This window comes from Lepidochelys kempii, chromosome 15, assembly GCF_965140285.1.
Source record: "Lepidochelys kempii isolate rLepKem1 chromosome 15, rLepKem1.hap1, whole genome shotgun sequence".
NCBI lineage: Eukaryota > Metazoa > Chordata > Testudines > Cheloniidae > Lepidochelys > Lepidochelys kempii.
In genome coordinates this window covers 12,982,267-12,997,006 of record NC_136394.1, presented here as the reverse complement: position 1 = coordinate 12,997,006, position 14,740 = coordinate 12,982,267, and the positions used below count along the sequence as shown (strand labels likewise).

The following is a 14,740-nucleotide window of genomic DNA, read 5'->3' as shown; positions in this document are numbered from 1 at the left end:
AAAAGATGTTGCAGTCCATCCAAAAGTGTCTGGCGGTTCGGATTTGGCCCACAGTCCGCCTATGGACTACCCCTGCAAGTCTAAGCGGTCAGAAAAGTGGGGCTATCATAGCTTAGATGGGCGTTTCAATCACAGCAGCGAGCAGTGCTCTCTAGCACAGTGCAGAGTAGCAGCAGCCAACATTTGTCCATTAGCCAAAAACTCGCAGGCAGAAAGATATCTGGATTCTCTCCTCCCAAGACACCAGTGCAGCTCATAGGAAGAGGGTGCAGCCAGATCCCATCACTTTCCGAAGCAGCATGTTGCCTTCAGCCTACCAGTTAGAGTAGGATCCCTTGTTTCCCAGGGACCATTCCTTCAGTCGTGGTTGTCAGTGCTTTTCCCCATACATCTCTGTACTTAGGTTACAGCATTTGCCAATAAGCTGCTAGGGTACCAGATGATATTCACGATTGATGTATGACTTCTTTTCATTCTCCGCCTAAAGCAGGTTTAGCCATTAAGCTAAATAAACCATCATTTCCTCGCTCACATGTCAGCCAATGAACTCACTTTACCTCTATGTAACAGAGAAAGCTAATTGATTTCGTCAGCCTTGGAAACCTTGATCATCGCTAGGGTGATTTATTCAAGCCTAGTTAGTCATTGTTTATATCCTTGGAAGCTGCGGGTCTAATTATGCGTTCACCCAAACTCTCTTCCAACTGTTAGTAGGGTCAGGGCCAGCAGACACACTCTGTGTGCAACAACATCCCAACTCATCACTTCTGTACAGCCCATTAAACTGTGGTTATTTGCTCCACAGGACGCCTTCTAGCAATGGGAAAAAGAAACCTAAAACCACTGCAGTAAAGGCAGAGAATATATTGACTGTGTCCACGGCAGGTTCAGATGACAGTGATTTCAGGTGTTAGTTCCACTTCCTTTGTGCAGAAAACATTCAAGATTTTTGTTTCTTTTGAACCCTAAACAATAATCAGTCTGTTTAGTCTCTATTCACACACACCTGCTTCTAGTGGTTTTGCTAAGATTTATCCTAGAAGAACCTCTACTAACTTGCTATGGTCTTTGTCCCTCTCTAGTGCTAGATCGGGCTTAGTGGTTTATGAGCCTGCTACTGCTTCTGAGCTGACAGATTTGGTTGGTCTTTTAGCTCAAGCAGTAGAGGCTTATGCTTTTAGCTCTGCAGTTCCCAAGATTAGTCCCTACAAACAACTTCTCCAGGGGTGTTATTACACAAGCTACACAATCCTTAGTAGACGTAACTGTGGGGATCCTTTAACACTGTAGTTTGATAGAGTTGCTTAAGAACTCCTAGGTTGTGAACACATTACCCAGAACAATAAGGGTCTTGTTTCATGTACCACTGAAAAGAACTGGTGAGTGTGTACATACACATCATTGCCCTTCAATGAAACCAGAATAGCTCAGCTGTAGGTCATAGGCCCAATATTGCTAGCAGATAATGGAAATTCCCTTCAGTACAATTGGTACCTTGCCTTTGAAACAGGAAATGTGCTTTCTGTTGCTGCTGTAGCCATCCAGTCCAAGGTGGCCATGGATTTGTTACCAGGTATCCCAGACTTGAAATATTTATTGTACAGAGAATCAGAATCATCCCATAAATCAAAAGACACAGATACTCTTTTCCAGCTACAGTCAAGCAGTCCAGTGGATCTAAATTGGGAAGCTTCTGCTTTACCTACCAGCCTTTCCTAAACACACAGCACAGATAAATGTGACCTCACCGTTTATTACAAGTCTCTGTCTATAGGACTTCTTGGTCTTCAGGGTAGTTCTTATGGCATTCACCCATTTCAATTCATCCAGCATGCTGCACACCAGGTCTCTCCCACATCTTACGAAGCTCTTAGCAGCAGAAACTAAATTCCTTTCTTCCCTCGGAGAGGCTGACACAGGGTGAAGTGCCAGGTAATTGTAAAGTTAAAGTCACCAAAAACCCAAATCAAAACTGAAAGCTGCAAAAAAAGTCAATTAGATGGACTTATTAACTAATTGATTCTCGTAGGACTAGCTCAGCGAAAATAAAACACAAACAGATGGAAGTATTGATAATCATTACTTATGAGATTATTCCAGAGAGCTGATCCTATGTTCTGTCAACAAGAGTTACTTTCCTAGAATTTAGCAGATGCCAACCAAAATTAACAGAGGAAACTTGATTTTGAAAAATTATTGACAAAAATAAAACAAAACCAGCCACCAGAAGAGAGTATGTAAATCATTACAGTATAAACAGGTATTAATGCTTAAAGAGCAACATCTTAGTCAAGTGGGAAATTCTAGAATGTAAGGAAATTAAAAAAAGATAATTTGATTAGCTATGTCCGAAGGACTAATACGATGGGAGTATAAACACAATGGCATTCAGTTGTCTACTTGGAATGCTGTTGCTTCAAAAGAGTATTTCTATTCAATTGAGATAGTCGTCAGGCACCGGTAACATAATTCAATGTCCATAATTAAAGGACTAATGCCATATAACCAGATATAAATTAAACTATGTCACAAAACAATACTAGACTTCAACTTATTATAAAAAATATCTAGGCTTGGCTGAATCCGATTTTTTTTTATAATTTCAGTGGCTAATATATTTATTTTAAGTTCTCTTATTTTTATCTCTTTAAATGTTCACAGATGCAGGAAATTATGGAAGGGCAGACAATGTGGGGGTGAATTATTTAATGACAGATGTTGAGATTAAAAAACTTAAAGCTTTATAATCATTAGACACAAATTATCAACATCACATGTCAAAATATACAAAGTAAATATCCTTAAATCAAATTCTAATAAGTCCTCAAGCAGCATTTTTCTTACTTGGCCTCACTGTAAAGTTTACATTATCGTAGAGGGAAATGTTTTTTCCATCAGTTTGTGTGTATGATGAAATCCACATTTACAGTCAAAAATCTAATCTGTCTAAGCCCAAAAATATAAACTACAGGGGAAAAAATCAAGATACAAGCTAACAAGATAGACAGGATTCTGCTGAGCAGTGTCAGTGAAAGGCTAGTAAAGTAAACTAGCAATTCTGTTTTAATCCTGGTTTAAGAAAGTGGTATTTCTAGGACTAAGCACAGGATTCAAAGAGATAAATATCAAGATCATTGGACATTACTACTTAAAGTCATGGAGTGTTCATACACACACCTAGCTGAAGATTGTTATAACAATACAGAGTGGATGGTGTAGCTCTAGCTCTGTGTGTTAATGTGTGTTTAAAATGGTGAGAGATAATGAAGCAGTTCAGTCAAGCAGTGTGTAAGGGGAAAGTTGAAGTCAGGCAAAGTGAGCAGTGTCTGGAAAAGCTGGAGTTGGATGCAGTGGGGATGATTATGCCATCCAAGTCAATTTGCACAGAGAAGAGAGGATGTCTCTCAAAGACAAAGCGCATAACAAAAGTTAGCAAAATGTTTGCTCTCCAAAGCCAAGTTCTGTGTTACCTTTGAAGTGCAGAATTTCCCTATGGAATATTTTAGCAATAAATATTGATTTCCCAGTCCCTCCACTCTTTGAGCAGATTAGGATAGTCTCAGCCTTAACTCAGCTGTCTTTGGAGTTTTCTCTAGTAGTGGTGGGATCTTCTCAGTGTCTCTGATCTTCAGGAAAGCCTCCTCTTTCCCAAGCTGGGCTTATAGTTGGAATTTTGGGCCCAGAAGCCAAACCCAAAGGTTTTTGTCTGTGAAGGACTCATTTAAAGAAACTCAAATGACTGATCATTCCTTGCTTGAAGTGGGTAGCCACTCTCTCTGGGTGAGATCAAGACAACTCTGCACTCAGGATCTGTTGATCTTCAAATGAGGCTGCTTCTACTCAACTGGTGGTGGTGCATCTTTTATGCATTCTTCTTCCATTCAGATGGACTGATGAGTTGAACAATCCCTCAGAAAGATCATTGTCATGATTTTGTGCCTTCTTATTGGTCATCCCCAAAATGTGATGTCCCATCTTCAGGTTACAGGTGAATCCATCGTTGTGGCAGGTCTGGTGTCATTGCACTCTTTTACCCATCCAATAGGTGGCATCCACGATTCAGAAAAGTTAGTTTTCCCATGTAGTTGCAATTCTTTCCTGGAATTTTTTAATTCTTACTTGGCAGACAATCCTAGACAGCAGGATTGTCTGGCTATGTAGACTCCCTCCTCAGGCCCTACGCTACCAGCACTCCCAGCTACCTTCGAGACACCACTGACTTCCTGAGGAAACTTCAATCCATCGGTGATCTTCCTGATAACACCATCCTGGCCACTATGGATGTAGAAGCCCTCTACACCAACATTCCACACGAAGATGGACTACAAGCCGTCAAGAACACTATCCCCAATAATGTCACGGCTAACCTGGTGGCTGAACTTTGTGACTTTGTCCTTACCCATAACTATTTTACATTTGGGGACAATGTATACCTTCAGATCAGCGGCACTGCTATGGGTACCCGCATGGCCCCACAGTATGCCAACATTTTTATGGCTGATTTAGAACAACGCTTCCTCAGCTCTCGTCCCCTAAAGCCCCTACTCTACTTGCACTATATTGATGACATCTTCATCATCTGGACCCATGGAAAAGAAGCCCTTGAGGAATTCCACCATGATTTCAACAATTTCCATCCCACCATCAACCTCAGCCTGGTCCAGTCCACACAAGAGATCCACTTCCTGGACACTACGGTGCTAATAAGTGATGGTCACATAAACACCACCCTATACTGGAAACCTACTGACCGTTATTCCTACCTACATGCCTCCAGCTTTCATCCAGACCACACCACACGATCCATCGTCTACAGCCAAGCTCTGCGATACAACCGCATTTGCTCCAACCCCTCAGACAGAGACAAACACCTACAAGATCTCTGTCAAGCTTTCTTACAACTACAATACCTACCTGCGGAAGTGAAGAAACAGATTGATAGAGCCAGAAGAGTTTCCAGAAGTCACCTACTACAGGACAGGCCTAACAAAGAAAATAACAGAACGCCACTAGCCGTCACCTTCAGCCCCCAACTAAAACCCCTCCAACGCATTATTAAGGATCTACAACCTATCCTAAATGATGACCCAACACTCTCACAAATCTTGGGAGACAGGCCAGTCCTTGCCTACAGACAGCCCCGCAACCTGAAGCAAATACTCACCAACAACCACATACCACACAACAGAACCACTAACCCAGGAACCTATCCTTGCAACAAAGCCTGTTGCCAACTGTGCCCACATATCTATTCAGGGGACACCATCACAGGGCCTAATAACATCAGCCACACTATCAGAGGCTCGTTCACCTGCACATCCACCAATGTCATATATGCCATCATGTGCCAGCAATGCCCCTCTGCCATGTACATTGGTCAAACTGGACAGTCTCTACGTAAAAGAATAAATGGACACAAATCAGACGTCAAGAATTATAACATTCATAAACTAGTTGGAGAACACTTCAATCTCTCTGGTCACGCGATTACAGACATGAAGGTCGCTATCTTAAAACAAAAAAACTTCAAATCCAGACTCCAGCGAGAAACTGCTGAATTGGAATTCATTTGCAAATTGGATACTATTAATTTAGGCTTAAATAGAGACTGGGAGTGGCTAAGTCATTATGCAAGGTAGCCTATTTCCCCTTGTTTTTTCCTACCCCCCCCCCAGATGTTCTGGTTTAACTTGGATTTAAACTTGGAGAGTGGTCAGTTTGGATGAGCTATTACCAGCAGGAGAGTGAGTTTGTGTGTGTATGGGGGTGGGGGTGGGGGGTGAGAAAACCTGAAAGTGAGTTTGTGTGTGTGGTTTTTGGGAGGGGGGTGAGGGGGTGAGAGAACCTGGATTTGTGCAGGAAATGGCCCAACTTGATTATCATGCACATTGTGTAGAGAGTTGTCACTTTGGATGGGCTATCACCAGCAAGAGAGTGAATTTGTGGGGGGGGGGGGGGGTGGAGGGTGAGAAAACCTGGATTTGTGCTGGAAATGGCCCAACTTGATGATCACTTTAGATAAGCTATTACCAGCAGGACAGTGGGGTGGGAGGAGGTATTGTTTCATATTCTCTGTGTGTATATAAAGTCTGCTGCAGTTTCCATGGTATGCATCCGATGAAGTGAGCTGTAGCTCACGAAAGCTCATGCTCAAATAAATTGGTTAGTCTCTAAGGTGCCACAAGTACTCCTTTTCTTTTTGCAAATACAGACTAACACGTCTGTTACTCTGAAACATGTACTTACCAGCATTCAAGGGAGGCATGGAGGGCAAATCTGCAGTTCCCTTGTCGATAAGCAATCCCACAGACAGAGCTTTGGGACCTGTAGGTCCCAGGTGATCATCTGCTACAGAACCTCTCTAATTCCCCCTTAGCTCTCACAAGTGTTGAAAATCTTTATCAGCTCCTGTCCTGTCATGCAATTTCCCAAGTAGCAGTAATTGCTCTTCCAAGTGCCAAAGTATCTACTTAGCACTAGCAATAATTAATTATATTTCTCTTGAAAAGCACTCTGAGGAATTCCCAGTATCTGATGTTTGTACTCCCTTGTTCATGAAGTTGAGTTCCCTCCATCTAGTTACTTTTCAATTAACAGCCTCAGAGGAGGACATTAGTTAAACATTGACTGAAGAATCAAGAACTCACCCCTTTCAATCTTTATTTAGTGCTCATGAAAAGCACCATACTGAGAGCCCTGCAGGCTGAAGTCCTTATTTATAAATGAAACCAAGAGTTAATCAGTATGTCTGACTTCTGATTAAGAGGGACCTCTCCTATGGAGAGTGTTCAGAATCTTCTTAGGTATATATATATGGCCCTCGTTACCATGGCATCTGAACCACTCAAGTCTTTAGTGCCTTTAGCCTCAAAGCCCTGCAAGGTAGGGAAATATTGTTATTAAAAAAAAAAAACAGACTGGGAATTGAGGCAGGGAGAGACTAAGTGACTTGCCCATAGTCACACAGTGACAGAACAGGGATTTGAACCAGTTGTGCCAAGTCATAGTGCCCTAACCCCTGGCCCTTCCTTCCTCTGGCAACATGAGCACTTCACTTCTTTGCCTCCTTGCTCAGCTTTCCAGGGGTGCCAGTTCATGCCATCAGATGTTAATTTTTGGTCTTTAGCAACAGACACGATTTTAACCAACCACCTACCTAATCATTAAAGACCCCAAAAATCTCATTATCAATCCCTCAGCCAGCCAGCCCTCTTCCTACTTGTGACCCAAGTTTTCCTGCCTCAGGGCATGAGCCATTATAAAAAACGTGCTGGCTGTATTAACTTGAAACATTAAAGTAGTTTGACAATAAAAAAGTAATTCCCGATAAGGTTCTATGCTTCCTAAAATAAAGGTGTTATTCCTTTCCTGAGAGAAACCACCACCAAAGGTAGAAAAAAACCCCACCCTTAAGTTCCACTAAACATCTATATTAGCTTATTAATATTGAAATATGATCTATTTTTTAGCCTCGGAGATGCACAGAAGTCCCCTGCAAGGTATATAAACCCTTTGGAATACCTTAAGATACATAGGATAGGCTTTTAACTTCCAATATACGCCTCATGCTCTATAGTACATCACAAGTGCGAAAGCTTCCCATTTGTTACACTTATTGATTCTAATACAAGAATAATTTCAGTGTGTGGGGAGGTGTTTGCAAGAGATCCAAAGAGCAGGCTAAGACAAAGGAAACTTTTGGAAGGTAGGTAAATGGAGACCCACATTTTGACCCTTAAGAAACTAACATGTTGCAGGTTGAGAAGGATGAGAGGTAGTGGGTGAGAGCACTGATAACCATCAGTATCCAGACTGGTGCCTGTGGTCATTAGATTCCAAGGCCAGAAGGGACCACTGTGACCATCTAGTCTTAGCTCCTGTATTACACAAGCCAGAGAACTTCCCCAAAAGAATTCCTTGGGCAGATCTTTTAGAAAAACATCCAGTCTTGATTTAAAGATACACTATTACTTTTATCAACCAAACTCAGTCCATGTGTACTTACTGTTTAAAGTCTACATGATGGACAAGCTGATCATGACTACACAGGCCAGGTTGTTCCAGCCTTAAATTTGCAGGAGAAACAGCACTAAGACAACTTAAGCTCTATCCCTGTACGTCTCTTAGTCCTTTATATTCAACATGGAGTATACTTTCTAGGTGGAGAATTTACACTGTGATTTGTTGTACAGAATTCTTTTTCTATATGCACATACCTGTGATATAATGAATCTCAGCTTTGGAACAACACTAACACCAGGTGTTTTAATCCAAAGACATAGTTTTGATCTTGCCTTTGATTTAGGTTTCAACTGTGTCTATATACTAGCTTCAACTCCAGTGATGTGTCTAATTGCGGGTTCATGGAATTATTTTGCTCAGGGGGAAGATTTGCTGTCTGTAGCTTATTTCTACAGTCCCCAGTTGTTACAGGAACACAGTGAGAGTTATGTACGGTTGTTTAAAAGGCCAGATTTTGTAACACTTCTGCACTGACATTAAGGTTTGGAAGTTTTCATGTTGATATGGAACAGTTGTGTTGTTTCTACAACAGGCTGATTTAGTCTGTGGCTATTGCTAGTGTGTTGTTACAGAGGCCGAATTAAGTTGTTTGGATTCTGGTCAGTGATAATTGCTCTGTTTACTGGCCTGTGCGTATGCCCATAAGGAGTTAAAGTTACATAACTCAATCTAAACCCAACCTTACTTTGGAATTTCTAGTTCTGAGATTTTTAAGTGATACATGCAGTGATTGTTTTGAACCTCACAAATAGCAGCCCTTAGGTAACTAAATATTTTCATGTGGGTAAAGAAATAGGGTTGATTGACACTGAATAAGATGTTAGCTAACCTTAAAATCCACAAAAATCAACACAGAAACATTGTTGTTTTCCTGGTCATCATCAACTAGAAAAAGAAAATACCCAGCAGAAAATACCTTCCTTCCTCCACCATAAACATTAATATGAAGTTAAACTGTCTGGTTTTGCCATCTCTCTAAATCCAAGATCTCCAGGTTACATTGAAACAGGATGTGCAAGTTGGTCCCCTCTACTTTCCCTTTCTCCCAGAGGAAAATATTTGTCAGCACATTAGGGATGTTTTCTTTCCATTGTCCTTAGGAGACAATTTCAGAGTAGCAGCTGAGTTAGTCTATATTCGCAAAAAGAAAAGGAGTACTTGTGGCACCTTAGAGACTAACCAATTTATCTGAGCATAAGCTTTCGTGAGCTACAGCTCACTTCATCGGATGCATTCAGTGGAAAATACAGTGAGGAGATTTATATACACACAGAACATGAAAAAATGGGTGTTTATCATGCACACTGTAAGGAGAGTGATCACTTAAGATGAGCTATTACCAGCAGGAGAGTGGGGCGGGGGGGGGGGAACGGGGGGGGGGGGGAGAAAACCCTTTGTAGTGATAATCAAGGTGGGCCATTTCCAGCAGTTAACAAGAATGCCTGAGGAACAGTGGGGGGGGGGAATAAACATGGGGAAATAGTTTTACTTTGTGTAATGACTCAACCACTCCCAGTCTCTATTCAAGCCTAAGTTAATTGTATCCAGTTTGCAAATTAATTCCAATTCAGCAGTCTCTCGTTGGAGTCTGTTTTTGAAGTCTTTTTGTTGTAATATTGCGACCTTTAGGTCTGTAATCGAGTGACCAGAGAGATTGAAGTGTTCTCCGACTGGTTTATGAATGTTATAATTCTTGACATCTGATTTGTGTCTATTTATTCTTTTACGTAGAGACTGTCCAGTTTGACCAATGTACATGGCAGAGGGGCATTGCTGGCACATGATGGCAGATATCACATTGGTGGATGTGCAGGTGAACGAGCCTCTGATAGTGTGGCTGACGTGATTAGGCCCTATGATGGTGTCCCCTGAATAGATATGTGGACACAGTTGGCAACGGGCTTTGTTGAAAGGATAAGTTCCTGGGTTAGTGGTTCTGCTGTGTGGTGTTTGGTTGCTGGTGAGTATTTGCTTCAGGTTGGGGGGCTGTCTGTAGGCAAGGACTGGCCTGTCTCCCAAGATTTGTGAGAGCGATGGGTCATCCTTCAGGATAGGTTGTAGATCCTTGATGATGCGTTGGAGAGGTTTTAGTTGGGAGCTGAAGGTGACGGCTAGTGGCGTTCTGTTATTTTCTTTTTGGGCAACCACACACCATGTCAAGAATTATAACATTCATAAACCAGTCGGAGAACACTTCAATCTCTCTGGTCACTCGATTTCTGACCTAAAAGTGGCAATTCTTCAACAAAAAGACTTCAGAAACAGACTCCAACGAGAGACTGCTGAATTGGAATTAATTTGCAAATTGGATACAATTAACTTACACAAAGTAAAACTATTTCCCCATGTTTATTCCCCCCCCCCCCGTTCCTCAGGCGTTCTTGTTAACTGCTGGAAATGGCCCACCTTGATTATCACTACAAAGGATTCCCCCCCACACACTCTCCTGCTGGTAATAGCTCATCTTAAGTGATCACTCTCCTTACAGTGTGCATGATAAACACCCATTTTTTCATGTTCTGTGTGTATATAAATCTCCTCACTGTTTTTTCCACTGAATGCATCCGATGACGTGAGCTGTAGCTCACGAAAGCTTATGCTCAAATAAATTAGTTAGTCTCTAGGTGCCAAAAGTCCTCCTTTTCTTTTTGCTGACATTGAAATACAAGCACCTTGGAGATCATTTCTGGAGTGATGTTTTTAAATTGTTTCCCTATCCATTTGCAAGGTTCTCATCCCTGCAGTTTTTCATAGCTGCTTTTCGGCAACCTCTAATCAATCTGACATGACCGATCTCACCACAGAAACTCCAAGAGGCACGATCTGGGATCCCTGACGACAGGGTGACCAGATAGCAACTGTGAAAAAACGGGATGGGGGTGGTGGATAATAGGCACCTGTATAAGAAAAAGTCCCAAAAAACGGAACTGTCCCTATAAAAACAGGACATCTGGTCACCCTACCTGACAAGAATTAGCATGTAAACAGAACTTCTGGTCTCGGCAAAGAAGGGGAGACAGGAACAGAGCCTTCACAACAAAGTCTCTGCCCTCCAATTGCCGAGTCATTTCCACCTTCTGCCCCAACAGTCAGCTGTCAGGTATTTGTGCTTAAGAAACAGGACTTCATTCTTTCATGAGGCACCTTTCCCCTCTGACATGATAACCTGCCCAACATCGTAATCGGCTCTTATTCAATTTCAAGATAAGGGACCTTTGACCTGAACATAAGGATAAGAGATCTTAAAATAAACAGCAAAAACATGCCTACGTTAAAATACTGGGTGAGGCCTTGGCAAAACGTCTAAGAGACTTTATCTGAAAGAAGCACCTTCAGAGAAACAAGACTCGGACACAAGCAAGGCATCATCCTTCTCTGTTCTGTATGGTGTGAGCCCATGAGCATGCTAAATTAGAGACCACTGCTGTGGCTAAGATTGGTGAACACAAGCCAGACATCTGAAAAGTGTTCTATGGGAGCTTATAGAGGCTTTCTTTCTCCAGAGTCAAGAATGAGGTTATTTGGGGAAGCTCCCCTTTGTACAGGGGCAAAGCTTTGTCTTAATCTTATCAGAACACACTCTGGCTGAGCAGCGGGTTTAGGCTGAGGTCAGGCAAACGGCTGTCTCAGTCTGTCTAGATTGTCTGAGTGGCTCTAAAGCCTTTTCATATTAGGTCGCTTAGAAGACTTACACACCTCCCTCCCGAAGTCCCCAGGTCTGATTGAATAGCCTCCTAGCAGCCACCCTAATAGTTTGCTACATGAGAAGCATAACATGAAGGTTACAAGGGGTAAAGATCAGCTCATTCCAGCCTGGGGCATGCTGCTGCCAGGCTTCCTTCCCCCGCAGTGTGGCCATGTGTTGTGAAGTCCTCTTAGAGGCAGAACATAGGCTGAGCTGCTGGAGATTTCTAGGGTCTACTTCTCCTCTCCCTTATACCAGTATAATCCAAGAGCAACTGCACTCAAACCACTGAGTTTGAGTTTCACCCATGCAACCAACATCAGAATCAGGCCCATAGGCTGTGTGTGACTGGGAAGGAAGCAGAAAGCCAATGTTCAGCCTCCTAATGATTTGTTGCATTAAACAGCTGTCTGCCGCTTGCCTCCTGGCAATTATTTGATCCCAGTCTCTGAGAGCTAACCTGCTGCTGGAGCCCCCACGGCTCTCCCTAGAGAGCTGGAAAGAGTTTTTAAAATCCAAACCCAACCCGTGTTGTATTGGACAAGAAAGAGATGAATGCAGCTGAGGGGCCACTATTCAGACAGACTGCGGTTCTCTTTCCTGTATCAGGGCGATAAAAGGACAGTGTTTGCTAACCTGGGACAGCCTTTGAGCCTCAGAGCACAGAAGCAGGCAGCTTTGCTGACAGCGCTTTGGAAAGCAAGCGGTCAGCAGATTGGAACTTGCGGAGAGAAGACATTTTAGCAAGATGAAACGGTTCTCTGGCCTGGGAGAGGGCAAAGCCAACTGAGGCCAAGGGCTTCAGAGGAACAACCCACTGGCCCTAGAACCACAGCTCAATAAACAAAGAGTATCTCAGCACCAGAGTCACTCCCTCATTCCAGGAGTAATCCAGCCCCTGAGAGAGTAGCTCACTCCATGTGCTTCCATTTATAAGCCCTGGATTTCCCCTCTAATGGGGTAATTAACCCAAGGTGAGCCCAGCCCCTAGGACTGGGCTCCCGGTAGTAAAGACAGGCAGGTGATGAAGGCGTATCTGCTAAAGGAGAGGAGGACTTGTGGCACCTTAGAGACTAACCAATTTATTTGAGCATAAACTTTTGTGAGCTACAGCTCACTTCATTGGATGAGATTTTAACCCTTTTCCTGCCAGCCACAAGGGGTGACTGACACACTGTTCCACAGCTCATTGTTGATTAGATTTAACCCCATCCCTGAGACTGCTCCAACACTTCCTTTCCAGAAGCAAGTGCCGGTGTCCCTTGAGCTCACGTCCTCTGTGTTTCCATCACTTTCCCTGGCAGTTTATAATTATTACTCTTCATGTGTTTGGGTTCATTATTTACTCCTGCTTTTTAGGCCATGTGCTGTACTTTCTGAAATGCTGCCTGCTGGACAATTTCCCCAAGCTGCTTTATTAACCCCTTCTTCACCATTTTGAACCCTCTGGACACTGCTTTCTCAGCACCTGTGAGCCTGCCTGTGCTAACCACAGCCAGCCTTAGCCTGGGCCACATGTGCAGCCCCACAGAACTCTCCTCACGCTTACAGTTCTTTAAGAAACCCGGGCGCGGGAGCGGGTTTTTCTAAGAAAGCAAAAAGACAGGCAGGCGTGAGAGAGAATAAGTACAGGAGGGAGAGAAAGCGAGCACACACTAGCTTTAAAAGAAAAATAGAAACAAAGTGAGACAGCAAATGAGGGGGGGGGGGAGGAGAGGAAGAAGAAAAGCACAGGAAGAGGGAAGACAAAGCAAGAAATGATGCCCAGCCTTTAGGCTAGTTGCTCCTGGTTCATTTAGTCCTGCTGCGAGGGAAGATTTGGTGGCCTCTCCCCAGCAGACATCTCCCACCAGCCCTGCAAGCTGCAGGGAAAGTAGAAGGCAGAATGCTGTTGCTTTTGGGATTTGAGTCTTTCTTTTGTTCTCTTGGGCTTGACGGTTTGTCTTTTAAAACATTGCCACAGCAGCAAGTAATTTGTTTGCTGGCCTGTCAAGCCCTGATTCAGGGACGAGAGGCAGATTTAAGAATAATTAGCGGGGTTGAGGGACAGATCCAACACCCACTGAAAGCAACGGAAAGGCTCCCACTGACCCCAGTGGAAAAGTGCTCAGGCCCTGAGTCTGGAAAGTGCTTAGGCCCAGGTCCTCAAAGGTTTTTAGGCTCCTCCTGACTGCCACTGATTCCAATGGACATTGGGAGCCTAAATACCTTTGTGGATCTGGGCCTTAGCTACCTGCTTAAATCTATCCCCCATTCATTGAAGTTAATGGGATCTACGCAGGTGCTTAAGGTACTTTCCCAAACACGGGACTTAAAAAGGGGAAAATGGAAATGCGGGTGTGGCTGGAGTCAGTAACCATAGGGGGAAAGAGGCCCTGCTGCAGCCCCTCTAGCCCCCACTAGCAGGCTGCCCGTCAATCGCCCGATTGAAAGGCCTCGTCAAAGATACCCTCCTTTCCTAGCATCGGTGTCTATTCCGGTGCTGGCACTCTGGGGACTTGTATTCAGTTAATAGCACTTGTAACAGAGAGTGTGGTTAAAGGAATTGGTTACTAGGACGATTTTTACGAGTAGCTCTGGTTTGTTTTGTCCGTCCACTCCTGGGAGATTTGAACATGTCCCTGTGACGGTTGTTTGGCATGTGCTAGGCCCTGTACAGCCACTGCACAAAGACAGTCCCTGTCCGAGAGGCTCACACGTGACACATCAGGTAGGATGACAAAGGGGTGGGGGCGGGTTGTGAAAAGGGGATTTTGTGAATAGCTTTTCCAGCAGAATGGTCAAATGGCTTGTTAGGCGCAGCAGGCAGAGTGGGATGTGGCTGAGATACCCTAGGGGTGAGATGGGGCCGGCCCCTCAGCCTTTCCGAGGCCATGCGTGAGGGTGCGTGTTGTGGGGGGGATCAGCGAGAGGTTTTTCTGGATCCACCTTGTTCTTGCAGTCGGTAAATTGCTTCCTGGATGCTTTGTCAGCCAAGTGCCCCTCTGTAGGCCGGTCCCAGGCAATGCTTTCTCAGCCATGCATGCCTGCCTC

General features: G+C 43.7%; 1 protein-coding gene across 6 annotated transcripts in view; it reads right to left on the bottom strand.

The window, feature by feature from the left end:
- The window catches only part of GGT1 (gamma-glutamyltransferase 1), a 62,547-nt gene that overhangs the window by 27,846 nt on the left and 19,961 nt on the right, over positions 1–14,740 (bottom strand). Inside the window, exon 1 of one of the 6 annotated variants that reach the window (XM_073313701.2) lies at positions 6,247–6,451. The exons of the other annotated variants lie outside the window; for them this stretch is intronic. The gene's annotated coding sequence lies outside the window, so the exon portion shown is untranslated. Of the gene's footprint in view, positions 1–6,246; positions 6,452–14,740 lie in introns of those variants that run through there. 6 annotated transcript variants of the gene reach the window in all.